This window comes from Vicugna pacos, unplaced genomic scaffold (assembly GCF_048564905.1).
Source record: "Vicugna pacos unplaced genomic scaffold, VicPac4 scaffold_15, whole genome shotgun sequence".
Classification (NCBI taxonomy): domain Eukaryota; kingdom Metazoa; phylum Chordata; class Mammalia; order Artiodactyla; family Camelidae; genus Vicugna; species Vicugna pacos.
In genome coordinates, this window is record NW_027328736.1 from 1,738,024 (window position 1) to 1,759,266 (window position 21,243).

Genomic DNA, 21,243 nt, shown 5'->3' on the forward strand with positions numbered 1-21,243 from the left:
AAAATAGAATAGAGAATATAGAACCAAGAATTGAGAACATGGAATGCAGATCACAAAAATTATAATATAGAATACAAAATAGTGAATATAGAATTTAGAATATAGAAATAAAACACAGAATATAGAATATAAAATACGGAATGTAGAATAAAGAAGGTAGAATATAGAATGAAGAACACAAAATATAGAATATAGAATAGAGAATATAGCAACCAGAATTTAGAAATGGAATGCAGAACAGACAATTTAGAATATAGAATTCAGAAAACTGAATAAATATTTTAGAATATAGAATGTAGAACATACAATATAGAATATAGAATACGGAATGCAGAATATACTTTGTAGAATGTAGAATGAAGAACACAAATATAGAATATATACTAGAGAGAATAGAACACAGAACTTAGAACCCGGAATGCAGAACATAGAATTAAGAATATAGAATACAGAATATTGAATATAGAACTTAGAATATAGAATGTAGAACACTTAATAAAGAATATAAAATACAGAATACTGAATATAGAATTTAGAATGTAGAATATAGAACACAGAATATAGAATATAGATAAGAAAATATAGAACCCAGAATTTAGAACATGGGTGCAGAACACAGAATTTAGAATATAGAATACAGTATACTGAATACAGTATGCAGAATATAGAATGTAGAACACAGAGTATAGAATATAGAATACGGAATACAGAATATAGAATACAGAATATAGAATATAGAACACCGAATATGGAATATGGAAAACAGAATACAGAACCCAGAATTAAGACCATAGAATGCAGAACACAGAATTAAGACTTTAGATTACAGAATGCTGAATATAGAATTTAGAACATAGAATTCAAAACACAAAATATGGAATACAGCATACAGAACGCAGGATTCAGAACATGGAATTCAGAACACACAATACATAATATAGAATAAAGGAATAGAATGTAGAATATAGAATGTAGAACACAGAATATAGAATATAGAATACAGAATGCAGTATGCAGAATTTAGAACAAGGAATTCAGAACACAGAATATATAATAAAGTATACCGAAATATTATGTGGTATATAGAATGATGTACACAGAATTTAAAATATAGAATACAGTATATAGAATGTACAATACAGAATGTAGAACACAGAATATTGAATACAGATTACGGAATACAGAACCCAGAATTTAGAACATGGAAATCAGAACGCATAATATAGAATATAGTATACAGAATACATAATATACAATGTAGAATACAGAATGTAGAACACAGAATATAGAATATAGAATACAGAATGCAGAAACTTGATTCTACAAGTTGTAATTCAGAACACAGAATTTAGAATATAGAGTGCAGAATACAGAATATAGAATATAGAATTTACATTGTTGAACACAGAATATGGAATATTGTATACAGAATACAGAATATAGAATGTAGAATACTGGATGTAGTAAGAGAATATGTAATTCAGAATACAGACTACAGAATACAGTATTTAGAACATGGAATTCAGAACACAGAGTTTAGATTTTAGAATATTGAATACTGAATATAGAATGTATAACACAGAATATACAACACAGATTTTAGAATATAGAATACGGAATGCAGAATATAGAACACAGAATATAGAATGAAGAACACAGAATATATAATACGGCATAAATAATATACAATACAGGATATAGAATGAAGAACACCATATATAGAATATGGAAAACTATACAGAACCCAGAATTTAGAACATGGAATGCAGAACACAGATTTTAGAATATAATATACAGAATACTGAATATAGAATTTAGAAAATAGAATGCAGAACACAGAATTTAGAATATAGAATGCACAGTACTGAATATAGTATTTATAAAAAGAAAAGCAGAACGCAGAATTTAGAATATAGAATACAGATTACTGAATATAGAATTTAGAATATAGAATGTAAACACAGAATATAGAATAGAGAATAGAGATTAGAGAATCCAGAATTTAGTACATGGAATGCAGAACACACAAATTAGAATATAGAATACAAAATACAGAATATAGAATTTAGAATATAGAATATAGAACAAACAATATAGAATATAAAATACGGATGGCAGAATATAGGACGTAGAATATAGAATGAATGACCCAAATATATAATATAGAATAGAGAATATGGAAACCACAATTTAGAAATTGAATGCAGAACAGAGAATTTATACTATAGAAAACAGAATACTGAATATAGATTTTAGAATTTAGAATGTAGAACATAGAATATAGAATATAGGATACGGAATGCAGAATATACCATGTAGAATATAGAATGAAGAACTCAAATATAGAATATATAATAGAGAGAATAGGAACCAGAACTTAGAACATGGAATGAAGAACAGAGAATTAAGAATATAGAATTTAGAATATAGAATATAGAACACAGAATATGGAATATGGAAAACAGAATACAGAACCCAGAATTTAGACCATAGAATGCAGAACACAGAATTAAGACTTTAGATTACAGAATGCTGAATATAGAATATAGAACATAGAATTCATAACACAGAATATGGAATACAGCATACAGAACGCAGGATTCAGAACATGGAATTCAGAACACACAATACATAATATAGAATAAAGGAATAGAATGTAGAATATAGAATGTAGAACACAGAATACAGAATATAGAATGTAGAATACTGGATGTAGTAAGAGAATATGGAATTCAGAATACAGACAACAGAACACAGAATTTAGTACATGGAATTCAGAACACAGAGTTTAGATTTTAGAATATTGAATACTGAATATAGAATGTATAACACAGAATATACAACACAGATTATAGAATATAGAATACACAATGCAGAACACATTATTTAGAACATGGAATTCAGAAAACAGAATTTAGTATATAGAATACACTATACAGAATGTTGAATATAGAATGTATAACACAGAATATAGAATATAGAAAACAGAATACAGAACCCAGAGTTTAGAACGTAGAATTCAGAACACTGAATTTAGAATATAGAGCACAGAATACAGAATATAGAATGTATACTTTAGAATGTACAAAACAGACTATAGAATACAGAATAGAGAAACCAGAATTTAGAACATTGAATGCAGAACACAGAATGTAGAATATAGAATACAGAATAGAGAATGTAGAATAGAGAATGCAGAACACAGAATAAAGGATAGAGAATGAAGAATACAGAACCCAGAATTTAGAACATGGAATGCAGAACACAGAATTTAGAAAATAAAATACAGAATACTGAATATAGGATTTAGAACACAGGATATAGAATATAGAATACGGAATGCAGAATATAGAATACCAAATATAGAATATAGAACACAAAATATAAAATATGGAATACAGAATACATAACCCAGAATTTAGAATATGAAAGGCAGAACACAAAATTTGGAATATAGAATATAGAATTTAGAATATAGAATGTAGAATATAGAATGAAGAGCACACAATATAGAATAGAGAATAGAGAATATAGAACCCAGAATTTAGAACACGGAATGAAGAACACAGAATTTTGAATATAGAAAATAGAATTTAGAATATACAATGTAGAACACAGAATTTTGAATATAGAATAGAGAAAACTGAATATAGAATTTAGAGTACAGGATGTAGAACACAGAATATAGAATATAGAATACGGAATGCAGAATATGGAATACAGAATTTAGAATGAAAAACTCAGAATAGAGAATACGCCATAAAGAATATCCAATACACAATATAGAATGTAGAACACAGAATATAAAAATGGAATACAGAATACAGAAACCAGAATTTAGAACATGGATTGCAGAACACAGAATTTGGAATATAGAATACAGAATACTGAATATAGAATTTAGAGTATAGAAAGTAGAACACAGAATATAGAATATAGAATACGGAATGCAGAATATAGAATACAGAATATAGAATGAAAAACACAGAATAGAGAATACAGCATAAAGAATATACAATACAGAATATAGAATGAAGAACACAGAATATAAAAAATGGAAAACAGATTACAGAAACCAGAATTTAGAACATGGATTGCAGAACACAGAATTTAGAATATGATATACAGAATACTGAATATAGAATTTAGAACATAGAATTCAGACACAGAATTTAGAACATAGAATAAACAATGCTGAATATAGAATTTAGAATATAGAATGTAGAACACAGAATATATAACATAGAATAGAGAATATAGAACCCAGAATTGAGAACATGGAATGCAGATCACAAAAATTATAATATAGAATACAAAATAGTGAATATAGAATTTAGAATATAGAAATAGAACACAGAATATAGAATATAAAATACGGAATGCAGAATAAAGAAGGTAGAATATAGAATGAAGAACACAAAATATAGAATATAGAATAGAGAATATAGCAACCAGAATTTAGAAATGGAATGCAGAACAGAGAATTTAGAATATAGAATTCAGAAAACTGAATAAATATTTTAGAATATAGAATGTAGAACATACAATATAGAATATAGAATACGGAATGCAGAATATACTTTGTAGAATGTAGAATGAAGAACACAAATATAGAATATATACTAGAGAGAATAGAACACAGAACTTAGAACCCGCAATGCAGAACATAGAATTAAGAATATAGAATACAGAATATTGAATATAGAACTTAGAATATAGAATGTAGAACACTTAATAAAGAATATAAAATACCAGAATACTGAATATAGAATTTAGAATGTAGAATATAGAACACAGAATATAGAATATAGATAAGAAAATATAGAACCCAGAATTTAGAACATGGGTGCAGAACACAGAATTTAGAATATAGAATACAGTATACTGAATACAGTATGCAGAATATAGAATGTAGAACACAGAGTATAGAATATAGAATACGGAATACAGAATATAGACTATAGAACACAGAATACGGAATATGGAAAACAGAATACAGAACCCAGAATTAAGACCATAGAATGCAGAACACAGAATTAAGAATTTAGATTACAGAATGCTGAATATAGAATTTAGAACATAGAATTCAAAACACAAAATATGGAATACAGCATACAGAAAGCAGGATTCAGAACATGGAATTCAGAACACACAATACATAATATAGAATAAAGGAATAGAATGTAGAATATAGAATGTAGAACACAGAATATAGAATATAGAATACAGAATGCAGAATGCAGAATTTAGAACAAGGAATTCAGAACACAGAATATATAATAAAGTATACCGAAATATTATGTGGTATATAGAATGATGTACACAGAAATTATAATATAGAATACAGTATATAGAATGTACAATACAGAATGTAGAACACAGAATATTGAATACAGATTACGGAATACAGAACCCAGAATTTAGAACATGGAAATCAGAACGCATAATATAGAATATAGTATACAGAATACATAATATACAATGTAGAATACAGAATGAAGAACACAGAATATAGAATATAGAATACAGAATGCAGAAACTTGATTATACAAGTTGTAATTCAGAACACAGAATTTAGAATATAGAGTGCAGAATACAGAATATAGAATATAGAATTTACATTGTTGAACACAGAATATGGAATATTGTATACAGAATACAGAATATAGAATGTAGAATACTGGATGTAGTAAGAGAATATGTAATTCAGAATACAGACTACAGAATACAGAATTTAGAACATGGAATTCAGAACACAGAGTTTAGATTTTAGAATATTGAATACTGAATATAGAATGTATAACACAGAATATACAACACAGATTATAGAATATAGAATACACAATGCAGAACACATTATTTAGAACATGGAATTCAGAAAACAGAATTTAGTATATAGAATACAGTATACAGAATGTTGAATATAGAAAGTATAACACAGAATATAGAATATACAATATACAATAAGAGAGTATAGAATCGAGAATTTAGAACATGGAATGCAGAACACAGAATTCAGAATATAGAATACAGAATACTGAATATACTATTTAGAATATAGAATGTACAACACCGAATTTAGAATATAGAATAAAGAATACTGAATATAGAATTTAGAATATAGAATGTAGAACACAGAATATAGAATGTTGAATACAGAATATAGAATCCAGAATAAAGAACATGCTATGCAGAACACAGAATTAAGAATATAGATTAAATAATAGTGTATATAGAATTTAGAATGCAGAATGTAGAACACAGAATATAGAATATAGATTATAGATCCCAGACCTAAGAACATGGAATTCAGAACACAGAGTTTAGATTTTAGAATATTGAATACTGAATATAGAATGTATAACACAGAATATACAACACAGATTATAGAATATAGAATACACAATGCAGAACACATTATTTAGAACATGGAATTCAGAAAACAGAATTTAGTATATAGAATACAGTATACAGAATTTTGAATATAGAATGTATAACACAGAATATAGAATATAGAAAACAGAATAGAGAACCCAGAGTTTAGAACGTAGAATTCAGAACACTGAATTTAGAATATAGAGCACAGAATACAGAATATAGAATGTATACTTTAGAATGTACAAAGCAGACTATAGAATACAGAATACAGAAACCAGAATTTAGAACATTGAATGCAGAACACAGAATGTAGAATATAGAATACAGAATAGAGAATGTAGAATAGAGAATGCAGAACACAGAATAAAGGATAGAGAATGAAGAATACAGAACCCAGAATTTAGAACATGGAATGCAGAACCCAGAATTTAGAATGTAGAACACAGAAATAGAATTTAGAATACGGAATGCAGAATATTGAATACAGAATATAGAATGTAGAACACAAAATATAGAATAGAGAAATTAGAACATGGAATGCAGAACACAGAATTAAGAATATAGATTACAGAACACTGAACATAGAATTTATAATATACAATGTAGAACACAGAATATAGAATATGGAAACAGAATACAGAAATCAGAATTCGGAACATGGAATGCTGAACACAGAATTTAGAATATAGAATACAGAATACTGAATATACTATTTAGAATATAGAATGTAGAACACCGAATTTAGAATATAGAATAAAGAATACTGAATATAGAATTTAGAATATAGAATGAAGAACACAGAATATAGAATGTAGAATACAGAATATAGAATCCAGAATAAAGAACATGCTATGCAGAACACAGAATTAAGAATAAAGATTAAATAATACTGAATATAGAATTTAGAATGTAGAATGTAGAACACAGAATATAGAATATAGATTATAGATTCCAGACTTAAGAACATGGAATGCAGAACACAGAATTTAGAACATTGAATGCAGAACACGGTATTTAGAACATACAATACAGAATACTGAATATAGAATTTTGAATATACAATGAAGAACACAGAATTTAGAATATGGAATACAGATTACTGAATATAGAATTTAGTATATAAAATGTAAAACACAGAATATAGAAAATAGAATAGAGAATGTAGAACCCAGAATTTAGTACATGGAATCAGAACCCAGAATTTAGAATATACAATACAGAACACTGAATATGGAATTTAGAATATAGAATGTAGAACACAGAATATAGAATATAGAATAAAGTGTATAGAACCCAGAATTTAGAACATGGAATGCAGAACACAGAATTCAGAATATAGAATACAGAATAGTGCATATAGAATTTAGAATATGGAATGTAGAACACGGAAAAAAAGAATATAGAATACCTAATACAGAATATAGATTGTAGAATATAGAATGAAATGCACAAAATTTAGAATATAGAATAGAGAATATAGAACCCAGAATTTAGAACATGTAAACCAGATCACAGAATTAAGAATATAGAATACAGAATACCAAATATAGAATTTAGAATATAGAATGCAGAACACAGAATATAGAATATAGAATACAGAATACTGAATATAGAATTTACAACATGGAATGCAGAACACAGAATTTAGAATATAGAATAAAGAATATAAAAGCCAGAATATACAACATGGAATACAAAACACAGAATTTAGAATATAGAATACAGAATACGGAATATAGAATTTAGAATATAGAATTTAGAACACAGAATATAGAATATAGAATACGGAATTCAAAATTTAGTATGAAGGATCTAGAATGAAGAACACAGTATATAGAATATATAAAAGAGAATATAGAACCCAGAATTTAGAAATTGAATGCAGAGAACAGAATTAATAATATAGAATACAAAATACTAAATATAGAATTTAGAATATAGAAAGAAGAACACAGAATACAGAATATAGAAAAGACAATTTACAACATGGAATGCAGAACACAGAATTTAGAATATAGAATACAGAGTACTGAATATAGAATTTTGAAAATAGAAGGTAGAACACAGAATATATAATGTAGAAAACGGAATGCAGAATATAGAATACAGAATATAGAATGTAGAATACAGAATATAAAATATGGAAAACAGAGTATAGAACCCAGAATTTAAAACATGGAATGCAGAGCACATAATGTAGAATATAGAATACAGAACGCTGAATATAGAATTTAGACTATAGAATGTGGAACACAGGATATAGAATACAGAAAAGAGGATATAGAACCCAAATTTAGAACATGGAATGCAGAACAGAGAATTTAGAATATAGAATACGGAATACTGAGTATAGAAATTAGAAAATAGAATGTAGAACACAAAATATAGAATATAGTATACGGAATGCAAAATATTGTATGTAAAATCTAGAATGAAAAACACACAATATAGAATATAGAATAGAGAATGCAGAAACCAGAATTTAGAACATGGAATGCAGAACACAGAATTTAGAATATAGAATACTGAACACAGAATATATAATTAAGAATATATAAAGTAGAACACAGAATATAGAATAGAGAATTTAGAACATGGAATGCAGAACACAGAATTTAGATTATACAATACATAATACTGAATATAAAATTAAGAAAATAGAATGTAGAACACAGAATTAAAATATGGAAAACAGAATATAGAACCCAGAATTTAGAACTTGGAATGCAGAACTCAGAATTAAGAGTATAGAATACAAATTAATGAATATAGAATTTAGAATATAGAATGTAGAACACAGAATATACAATATAGAATATACAATAGAGAGTATAGAATCGAGAATTTAAAACATGTAATGCAGAACACAGAATTTAGAATATAGAATACAGAATACTGAATATAGAATTTAGAACATAGAAAGCAGAACACAGAATTTAGAATATAGAATACAGAATACTGAATATTGAATTTAGAACATGGAATGCAGAACACAGAATTTAGAATGTAGAACACAGAAATACAATTTAGAATACAGAATGCAGAATATTGAATAAAGAATATAGAATGTACAACACAAAATATAAAATATGTAAAACAAAATACAGAACCCAGAATTTAAAACATGGATTGCAGAACACAGAATTTAGAAAATAGAATACAGAATACTTAATATAGAGTTTAGAACATAGAATGCAGAACCCAGAATTTAGAATATAGAATACAGAATACTGAATGTAGAATTTAGAACATGGAATGCAGAACACAGAATTTAGAATATTGAATACAGAATAATGAATATAGAATTTAGAATATAGAATGTAGCACACAGAATATAGTATATAGAAAAGAGAATATAGAACCCAGAATTTAGAACATGGAATGCAGAACACAGAATTTAGAAAATAAAATACAGAATACTGAATATAGGATTTAGAACACAGGATATAGAATATAGAATACGGAATGCAGAATATAGAATACCAAATATAGAATATAGAACACGAAATATAAAATATGGAATACAGAATACATAACCCAGAATTTAGAATATGAAATGCAGAACACAGAATTTGGAATATAGAATATAGAATTTAGAATATAGAATGTAGAATATAGAATGAAGAACACACAATATAGAATATAGAATAGAGAATATAGAACCCAGAATTTAGAACACGGAATGAAGAACACAGAATTTTGAATATAGAATATAGAATTTAGAATATACAATGTAGAACACAGAATTTTGAATATAGAATAGAGAAAACTGAATACAGAATTTAGAGTACAGAATGTAGAACACAGAATAAAGAATATAGAATACGGAATGCAGAATATGGAATACAGAATATAGAATGAAAAACTCAGAATAGAGAATACGGCATAAAGAATATACAATACACAATATAGAATGTAGAACACAGAATATAAAAAATGGAAAACAGAATACCGAAACCAGAATTTAGAACATGGATTGCAGAACACAGAATTTGGAATATAGAATACAGAATACTGAATATAGAATTTAGAGTATAGAATGTAGAACACAGAATATAGAATATAGAATATGGAATGCAGAATATAGAATACAGAATATAGAATGAAAAACACAGAATAGAGAATACAGCATAAAGAATATACAATACAGAATATAGAATGAAGAACACAGAATATAAAAAATGGAAAACAGATTACAGAAACCAGAATTTAGAACATGGATTGCAGAACACAGAATTTAGAATATGATATACAGAATACTGAATATAGAATTTAGAACATAGAATTCAGACACAGAATTTGGAACATAGAATAAACAATACTGAATATAGAATTTAGAATATAGAATGTAGAACACAGAATATATAACATAGAATAGAGGATATAGAACCCAGAATTGAGAACATGGAATGCAGATCACAAAAATTATAATATAGAATACAAAATAGTGAATATAGAATTTAGAATATAGAAATAGAACACAGAATATAGAATATAAAATACGGAATGCAGAATAAAGAAGGTAGAATATAGAATGAAGAACACAAAATATAGAATATAGAATAGAGAATATAGCAACCAGAATTTAGAAATGGAATGCAGAACAGAGAATTTAGAATATAGAATTCAGAAAACTGAATAAATATTTTAGAATATAGAATGTAGAACATACAATATAGAATATAGAATACGGAATGCAGAATATACTTTGTAGAATGTAGAATGAAGAACACAAATATAGAATATATACTAGAGAGAATAGAACACAGAACTTAGAACCCGCAATGCAGAACATAGAATTAAGAATATAGAATACAGAATATTGAATATAGAACTTAGAATATAGAATGTAGAACACTTAATAAAGAATATAAAATACCAGAATACTGAATATAGAATTTAGAATGTAGAATATAGAACACAGAATATAGAATATAGATAAGAAAATATAGAAACCAGAATTTAGAACATGGGTGCAGAACACAGAATTTAGAATATAGAATACAGTATACTGAATACAGTATGCAGAATATAGAATGTAGAACACAGAGTATAGAATATAGAATACGGAATACAGAATATAGAATATAGAACACAGAATATGGAATATGGAAAACAGAATACAGAACCCAGAATTAAGACCATAGAATGCAGAACACAGAATTAAGACTTTAGATTACAGAAAGCTGAATATAGAATTTAGAACATAGAATTCAAAACACAAATTATGGAATACAGCATACAGAACGCAGGATTCAGAACATGGAATTCAGAACACACAATACATAATATAGAATAAAGAAATAGAATGTAGAATATAGAATGTAGAACACAGAATATAGAATATAGAATACAGAATGCATTATGCAGAATTTAGAACAAGGAATTCAGAACACAGAATATATAATAACGTATACCGAAATATTATGTGGTATATAGAATGTTGTACACAGAATTTATAATATAGAGTACAGTATATAGAATGTACAATACAGAATGTAGAACACAGAATATTAAATACAGATTACGGAATACAGAACCCAGAATTTAGAACATGGAAATCAGAACGCATAATATAGAATATAGTATACAGAATACATAATATACAATGTAGAATACAGAATGTAGAACACAGAATATAGAATATAGAATACAGAATGCAGAAACTTGATTATACAAGTTGTAATTCAGAACACAGAATTTAGAATATAGAGTGCAGAATACAGAATATAGAATATAGAATTTACATTGTTGAACACAGAATATGGAATATTGTATACAGAATACAGAATATAGAATGTAGAATACTGGATGTAGTAAGAGAATATGGAATTCAGAATACAGACTACAGAACACAGAATTTAGAACATGGAATTCAGAACACAGAGTTTAGATTTTAGAATATTGAATACTGAATATAGAATGTATAACACAGAATATACAACACAGATTATAGAATATAGAATACACAATGCAGAACACATTATTTAGAACATGGAATTCAGAAAACAGAATTTAGTATATAGAATACAGTATACAGAATTTTGAATATAGAATGTATAACACAGAATATAGAATATAGAAAACAGAATACAGAACCCAGAGTTTAGAACGTAGAATTCAGAACACTGAATTTAGAATATAGAGCACAGAATACAGAATATAGAATGTATACTTTAGAATGTACAAAGCAGACTATAGAATACAGAATACAGAAACCAGAATTTAGAACATTGAATGCAGAACACAGAATGTAGAATATAGAATACAGAATAGAGAATGTAGAATAGAGAATGCAGAACACAGAATAAAGGATAGAGAATGAAGAATACAGAACCCAGAATTTAGAACATGGAATGCAGAACCCAGAATTTAGAATGTAGAACACAGAAATAGAATTTAGAATACGGAATGCAGAATATTGAATACAGAATATAGAATGTAGAACACAAAATATAGAATAGAGAAATTAGAACATGGAATGCAGAACACAGAATTAAGAATATAGATTACAGAACACTGAACATAGAATTTATAATATACAATGTAGAACACAGAATATAGAATATGGAAACAGAATACAGAAATCAGAATTCGGAACATGGAATGCTGAACACAGAATTTAGAATATAGAATACAGAATACTGAATATACTATTTAGAATATAGAATGTAGAACACCGAATTTAGAATATAGAATAAAGAATACTGAATATAGAATTTAGAATATAGAATGAAGAACACAGAATATAGAATGTAGAATACAGAATATAGAATCCAGAATAAAGAACATGCTATGCAGAACACAGAATTAAGAATAAAGATTAAATAATACTGAATATAGAATTTAGAATGTAGAATGTAGAACACAGAATATAGAATATAGATTATAGATTCCAGACTTAAGAACATGGAATGCAGAACACAGAATTTAGAACATTGAATGCAGAACACGGTATTTAGAACATACAATACAGAATACTGAATATAGAATTTTGAATATACAATGAAGAACACAGAATTTAGAATATGGAATACAGATTACTGAATATAGAATTTAGTATATAAAATGTAAAACACAGAATATAGAAAATAGAATAGAGAATGTAGAACCCAGAATTTAGTACATGGAATCAGAACCCAGAATTTAGAATATACAATACAGAACACTGAATATGGAATTTAGAATATAGAATGTAGAACACAGAATATAGAATATAGAATAAAGTGTATAGAACCCAGAATTTAGAACATGGAATGCAGAACACAGAATTAAGAATATAGAATACAGAATAGTGCATATAGAATTTAGAATATGGAATGTAGAACACGGAAAAAAAGAATATAGAATACCTAATACAGAATATAGATTGTAGAATATAGAATGAAATGCACAAAATTTAGAATATAGAATAGAGAATATAGAACCCAGAATTTAGAACATGGAAACCAGATCACAGAATTAAGAATATACAATACAGAATACCAAATATAGAATTTAGAATATAGAATGCAGAACACAGAATATAGAATATAGAATACAGAATACTGAATATAGAATTTACAACATGGAATGCAGAACACAGAATTTAGAATATAGAATAAAGAATATAAAAGCCAGAATATACAACATGGAATACAAAACACAGAATTTAGAATATAGAATACAGAATACGGAATATAGAATTTAGAATATAGAATTTAGAACACAGAATATAGAATATAGAATACGGAATTCAAAATTTAGTATGAAGGATCTAGAATGAAGAACACAGTATATAGAATATATAAAAGATAATATAGAACCCAGAATTTAGAAATTGAATGCAGAGAACAGAATTAATAATATAGAATACAAAATACTAAATATAGAATTTAGAATATAGAAAGAAGAACACAGAATACAAAATATAGAAAAGACAATTTACAACATGGAATGCAGAACACAGAATTTAGAATATAGAATACAGAGTACTGAATATAGAATTTTGAAAATAGAGGGTAGAACACAGAATATATAATGTAGAAAACGGAATGCAGAATATAGAATACAGAATATAGAATGTAGAATACAGAATATAAAATATGGAAAACAGAGTATAGAACCCAGAATTTAAAACATGGAATGCAGAGCACATAATGTAGAATATAGAATACAGAACGCTGAATATAGGATTTAGACTATAGAATGTGGAACACAGGATATAGAATACAGAAAAGAGGATATAGAACCCAAATTTAGAACATGGAATGCAGAACAGAGAATTTAGAATATAGAATACGGAATACTGAGTATAGAAATTAGAAAATAGAATGTAGAACACAAAATATAGAATATAGTATACGGAATGCAAAATATTGTATGTAAAATCTAGAATGAAAAACACACAATATAGAATATAGAATAGAGAATGCAGAAACCAGAATTTAGAACATGGAATGCAGAACACAGAATTTAGAATATAGAATACTGAACACAGAATATATAATTAAGAATATATAAAGTAGAACACAGAATATAGAATAGAGAATTTAGAACATGGAATGCAGAACACAGAATTTAGATTATACAATACATAATACTGAATATAAAATTAAGAAAATAGAATGTAGAACACAGAATTAAAATATGGAAAACAGAATATAGAACCCAGAATTTAGAACTTGGAATGCAGAACTCAGAATTAAGAGTATAGAATACACATTAATGAATATAGAATTTAGAATATAGAATGTAGAACACAGAATATACAATATAGAATATACAATAGAGAGTATAGAATCGAGAATTTAAAACATGTAATGCAGAACACAGAATTTAGAATATAGAATACAGAATACTGAATATAGAATTTAGAACATAGAAAGCAGAACACAGAATTTAGAATATAGAATACAGAATACTGAATATAGGATATAGAACACAGGATATAGAATATAGAATACGGAATGCAGAATATAGAATACCAAATATAGAATATAGAACACGAAATATAAAATATGGAATACAGAATACATAACCCAGAATTTAGAATATGAAATGCAGAACACAGAATTTGGAATATAGAATATAGAATTTAGGATATAGAATGTAGAATATAGAATGAAGAGCACACAATATAGAATATAGAATAGAGAATATAGAACCCAGAATTTAGAACACGGAATGAAGAACACAGAATTTTGAATATAGAATATAGAATTTAGAATATACAATGTAGAACACAGAATTTTGAATATAGAATAGAGAAAACTGAATACAGAATTTAGAGTACAGAATGTAGAACACAGAATATAGAATACGGAATGCAGAATATGGAATACAGACTATAGAATGAAAAACTCATTATAGAGAATACGGCATAAAGAATATACAATACACAATATAGAATGTAGAACACAGAATATAAAAAATGAAAAACAGAATACAGAAACCAGAATTTAGAACATGGATTGCAGAACACAGAATTTGGAATATAGAATACAGAATACTGAATATAGAATTTAGAGTATAGAATGTAGAACACAGAATATAGAATATAGAATACGGAATGCAGAATATAGAATACAGAATATAGAATGAAAAACACAGAATAGAGAATACAGCATAAAGAATATACAATACAGAATATAGAATGAAGAACACAGAATATAAAAAATGGAAAACAGATTACAGAAACCAGAATTTAGAACATGGATTGTAGAACACTGAATTTAGAATATGATATACAGAATACTGAATATAGAATTTAGAACATAGAATTCAGACACAGAATTTAGAACATAGAATAAACAATACTGAATATAGAATTTAGAATATAGAATGTAGAACACAGAATATATAACATAGAATAGAGAATATAGAACCCAGAATTTAGAACATGTAATGCAGATCACAAAAATTATAATATAGAATACAAAATAGTGAACATAGAATTTAGAATATAGAAATAGAACACAGAATATAGAATATAAAATACGGAATGCAGAATAAAGAAGGTAGAATATAGAATGAAGAACACAAAATTTAGAATATAGAATAGAGAATATAGCAACCAGAATTTAGAAATGGAATGCAGAACAGAGAATTTAGAATATAGAATTCAGAAAACTGAATAAATATTTTAGAATATAGAATGTAGAACATACAATATAGAATATAGAATACGGAATGCAGAATACACTTTGTAGAATGTAGAATGAAGAACACAAAGATAGAATATATACTAGAGAGAATAGAACACAGAACTTAGAACCCGGAATGCAGAACATAGAATTAAGAATATAGAATACAGAATATTGAATATAGAACTTAGAATATAGAATGTAGAACACTTAATAAAGAATATAAAATACCAGAATACTGAATATAGAATTTAGAAAGTAGAATATAGAACACAGAATATAGAATATAGATAAGAAAATATAGAACCCAGAATTTAGAACATGGGTGCAGAACACAGGATTTAGAATATAGAATACAGTATACTGAATACAGTATGCAGAATATAGAATGTAGAACACAGAGTATAGAATATAGAATACGGAATACAGAATATAGAATATAGAACACAGAATATGGAATATGGAAAACAGAATACAGAACCCAGAATTAAGACCATAGAATGCAGAACACAGAATTAAGACTTTAGATTACAGAATGCTGAATATAGAATTTAGAACATAGAATTCAAAACTCAAAATATGGAATACAGCATACAGAACGCAGGATTCAGAACATGGAATTCAGAACACACAATACATAATATAGAATAAAGGAATAGAATGTAGAATATAGAATGTAGAACACAGAATATAGAATATAGAATACAGAATGCAGTATGCAGAATTTAGAACAAGGAATTCAGAACACAGAATATATAATAAAGTATACCGAAATATTATGTGGTACATAGAATGATGTACACATAATTTATAATATAGAATACAGTATATAGAATGTACAATACAGAATGTAGAACACAGAATATTGAATACAGATTACGGAATACAGAACCCAGAATTTAGAACATGGAAATCAGAACGCATAATATAGAATATAGTATACAGAATACATAATATACAATGTAGAATACAGAATGTAGAACACAGAATATAGAATATAGAATACAGAATGCAGAAACTTGATTATACAAGTTGTAATTCAGAACACAGAATTTAGAATAAAGAGTGCAGAATACAGAATATAGAATATAGAATTTACATTGTTGAACACAGTTTATGGAATATTGTGTACAGAATACAGCATATAGAATGTAGAATACTGGATGTAGTAAGAGAATATGGAATTCAGAATACAGACTACAGAACACAGAATTTAGAACATGGAATTCAGAACACAGAGTTTAGATTTTAGAATATTGAATACTGAATATAGAATGTATAACACAGAATATACAACACAGATTATAGAATATAGAATACACAATGCAGAACACATTATTTAGAACATGGAATTCAGAAAACACAATGTAGTATATAGAATACAGTATACAGAATGTTGAATATAGAATGTATAACACAGAATATTGAATATAGAATACAGAATACAGAACCCAGAGTTTAGAATGTAGAATTCAGAACACTGAATTTAGAATATAGAGCACAGAATACAGAATATAGAATGTATACTTTAGAATGTACAAAACAGACTATAGAATACAGAATACAGAAACCAGAATTTAGAACATTGAATGCAGAACACAGAATGTAGAATATAGAATACAGAATAGAGAATGAAGAATAGAGAATGCAGAACACAGAATAAAGGATAGAGAATGAAGAATACAGAACCCAGAATTTAGAACATGGAATGCAGAACCCAGAATTTAGAATGTAGAACACAGAAATAGAATTTAGAATACGGAATGCAGAATATTGAATACAGAATATAGAATGTAGAACACAAAATATAAAATATGTAAAACAGAATACAGAACCCAGAATTTAGAACATGGAATGCAGAACACAGAATTTAAAATATAGAATACAGAATAATTAAGATAGAATTTAGAATATAGAATGTAGAACACAAAGTATAGAATATATGATAGAGAATATAGAAGCCAGAATTTAGAACATGGAATGCACACCACAGAATTTAGAATATAGAATACAGAATACTGAATATACTATTAAGAATATAGAATGCAGGACACCGAATTTAGAATATAGAATAAAGTATACTGAATATAGAATTTAGAATATAGAATGTAGAACACAGAATATAGAATGTAGAATACAGAATATAGAATCCAGAATAAAGAACATTCTATGCAGAACACAGAATTAAGAATATAGATTAAATAATACTGAATATAGAATTTAGAATGTAGAATGTAGAACACAGAATATAGAATATAGATTATAGATCCCAGACCTAAGATCATGGAATGCAGAACACAGAATTTAGAATATTGAATGCAGAACACGGTATTTAGAACATACAATACAGAATACTGAATATAGAATTTTGAATATACAATGAAGAACACAGAATTTAGAATATGGAATACAGATTACTGAATATAGAATTTAGAATATAAAATGTAAAACACAGAATATAGAAAATAGATTAGAGAATGTAGAACCCAGAATTTAGTACATGGAATCAGAACCCAGAATGTAGAATATACAATACAGAACACTGAATATGGAATTTAGAATATACAATGTAGAACACAGAATATAGAATATAGAATAAAGTGTATAGAACCCAGAATTTAGAACATGGAATGCAGAACACAGAATTCAGAATATAGAATACAGAATAGTGCATATAGAATATAGAATATGGAATGTAGAACACGGAAAAAAAGAATATAGAATACTTAATACAGAATATAGATTGTAGAATATAGAATGAAATGCACAAAATTTAGAATATAGAATAGAGAATATAGAACCCAGAATTTAGAACATGGAAACCAGTTCACAGAATTAAGAATATAGAATACAGAATACCAAATATAGAATTTAGAATATAGAATGCAGAACACAGAATATAGAATATAGAATACAGAATACTGAATATAGAATTTACAACATGGAATGCAGAACACAGAATTTAGAATGTAGAACACAGAAATACAATTTAGAATACAGAATGCAGAATATTGAATACAGAATATAGAATGTACAACACAAAATATAAAATATGTAAAACAAAATACAGAACCCAGAATTTAAAACATTGATTGCAGAACACAGAATTTAGAAAATAGAATACAGAATACTTAATATAGAGTTTAGAACATAGAATGCAGAACCCAGAATTTAGAATATAGAATACAGAATACTGAATGTAGAATTTAGAACATGGAATGCAGAACACAGAATTTAGAATATTGAATACAGAATAATGAATATAGAATTTAGAATATAGAATGTAGCACACAGAATATAGTATATAGAATAGAGAATATAGAACCCAGAATTTAGAACATGGAATGCAGAACACAGAATTTAGAAAATAAAATACAGAATACTGAATATAGGATTTAGAACACAGGATATAGAATATAGAATACGGAATTCAGAATATACATACCAAATATACAATATAGAACACAAAATATAAAATATGGAATACAGAATACATAACCCAGAATTTAGAATATGAAACGCAGAACACAGAATTTGGAATATAGAATATAGAATTTAGAATATAGAATGTAGAATATAGAATGAAGAACACACAATATAGAATATAGAATAGAGAATATAGAACCCAGAATTTAGAACACGGAATGAAGAACACAGAATTTTGAATATAGAATATAGAATTTAGAATATACAATGTAGAACACAGAATTTTGAATATAGAATAGAGAAAACTGAATATAGAATTTAGAGTACAGAATGTAGAACACAGAATATAGAATATAGAATACGGAATGCAGAATATGGAATACAGACTGTAGAATGAAAAACTCAGAATAGAGCATACGGCATAAAGAATATACAATACACAATATAGAATGTAGAACACAGAATATAAAAAATGGAAAACAGAATACAGAAACCAGAATTTAGAACATGGATTGCAGAACACAGAATTTGGAATATAGAATACAGAATACTGAATATAGAATTTAGAGTGTAGAAAGTAGAACACAGAATATAGAATATAGAATACGGAATGCAGAATATAGAATACAGAATATAGAATGAAAAACACAGAATAGAGAATACAGCATAAAGAATATACAATACAGAATATAGAATGAAGAACACAGAATATAAAAAATGGAAAACAGATTACAGAAACCAGAATTTAGAACATGGATTGCAGAACACAGAATTTAGAATATGATATACAGAATACTGAATATAGAATTTAGAACATAGAATTCAGACACAGAATTTAGAACATAGAATAAACAATACTGAATATAGAATTTAGAGTATAGAATGTAGAACACAGAATATATAACATAGAATAGAGAATATAGAACCCAGAATTTAGAACATGGAATGCAGATCACAAAAATTATAATATAGAATACAAAATACTGAATATAGAATTTAGAATATAGAAATAGAACACAGAATATAGAATATAAAATACGGAATGCAGAATAAAGAAGGTAGAATATAGAATGAAGAACACAAAGTATAGAATGTAGAATAGAGAATATAGCAACCAGAATTTAGAAATGGAATGCAGAACAGAGAATTTGGAATATAGAATTCAGAAAACTGAATAAATATTTTAGAATATAGAATGTAGAACATACAATATAGAATATAGAATACGGAATGCAGAATATACTTTGTAGAATGTAGAATGAAGAACACAAATATAGAATATATACTAGAGAGAATAGAACACAGAACTTAGAAC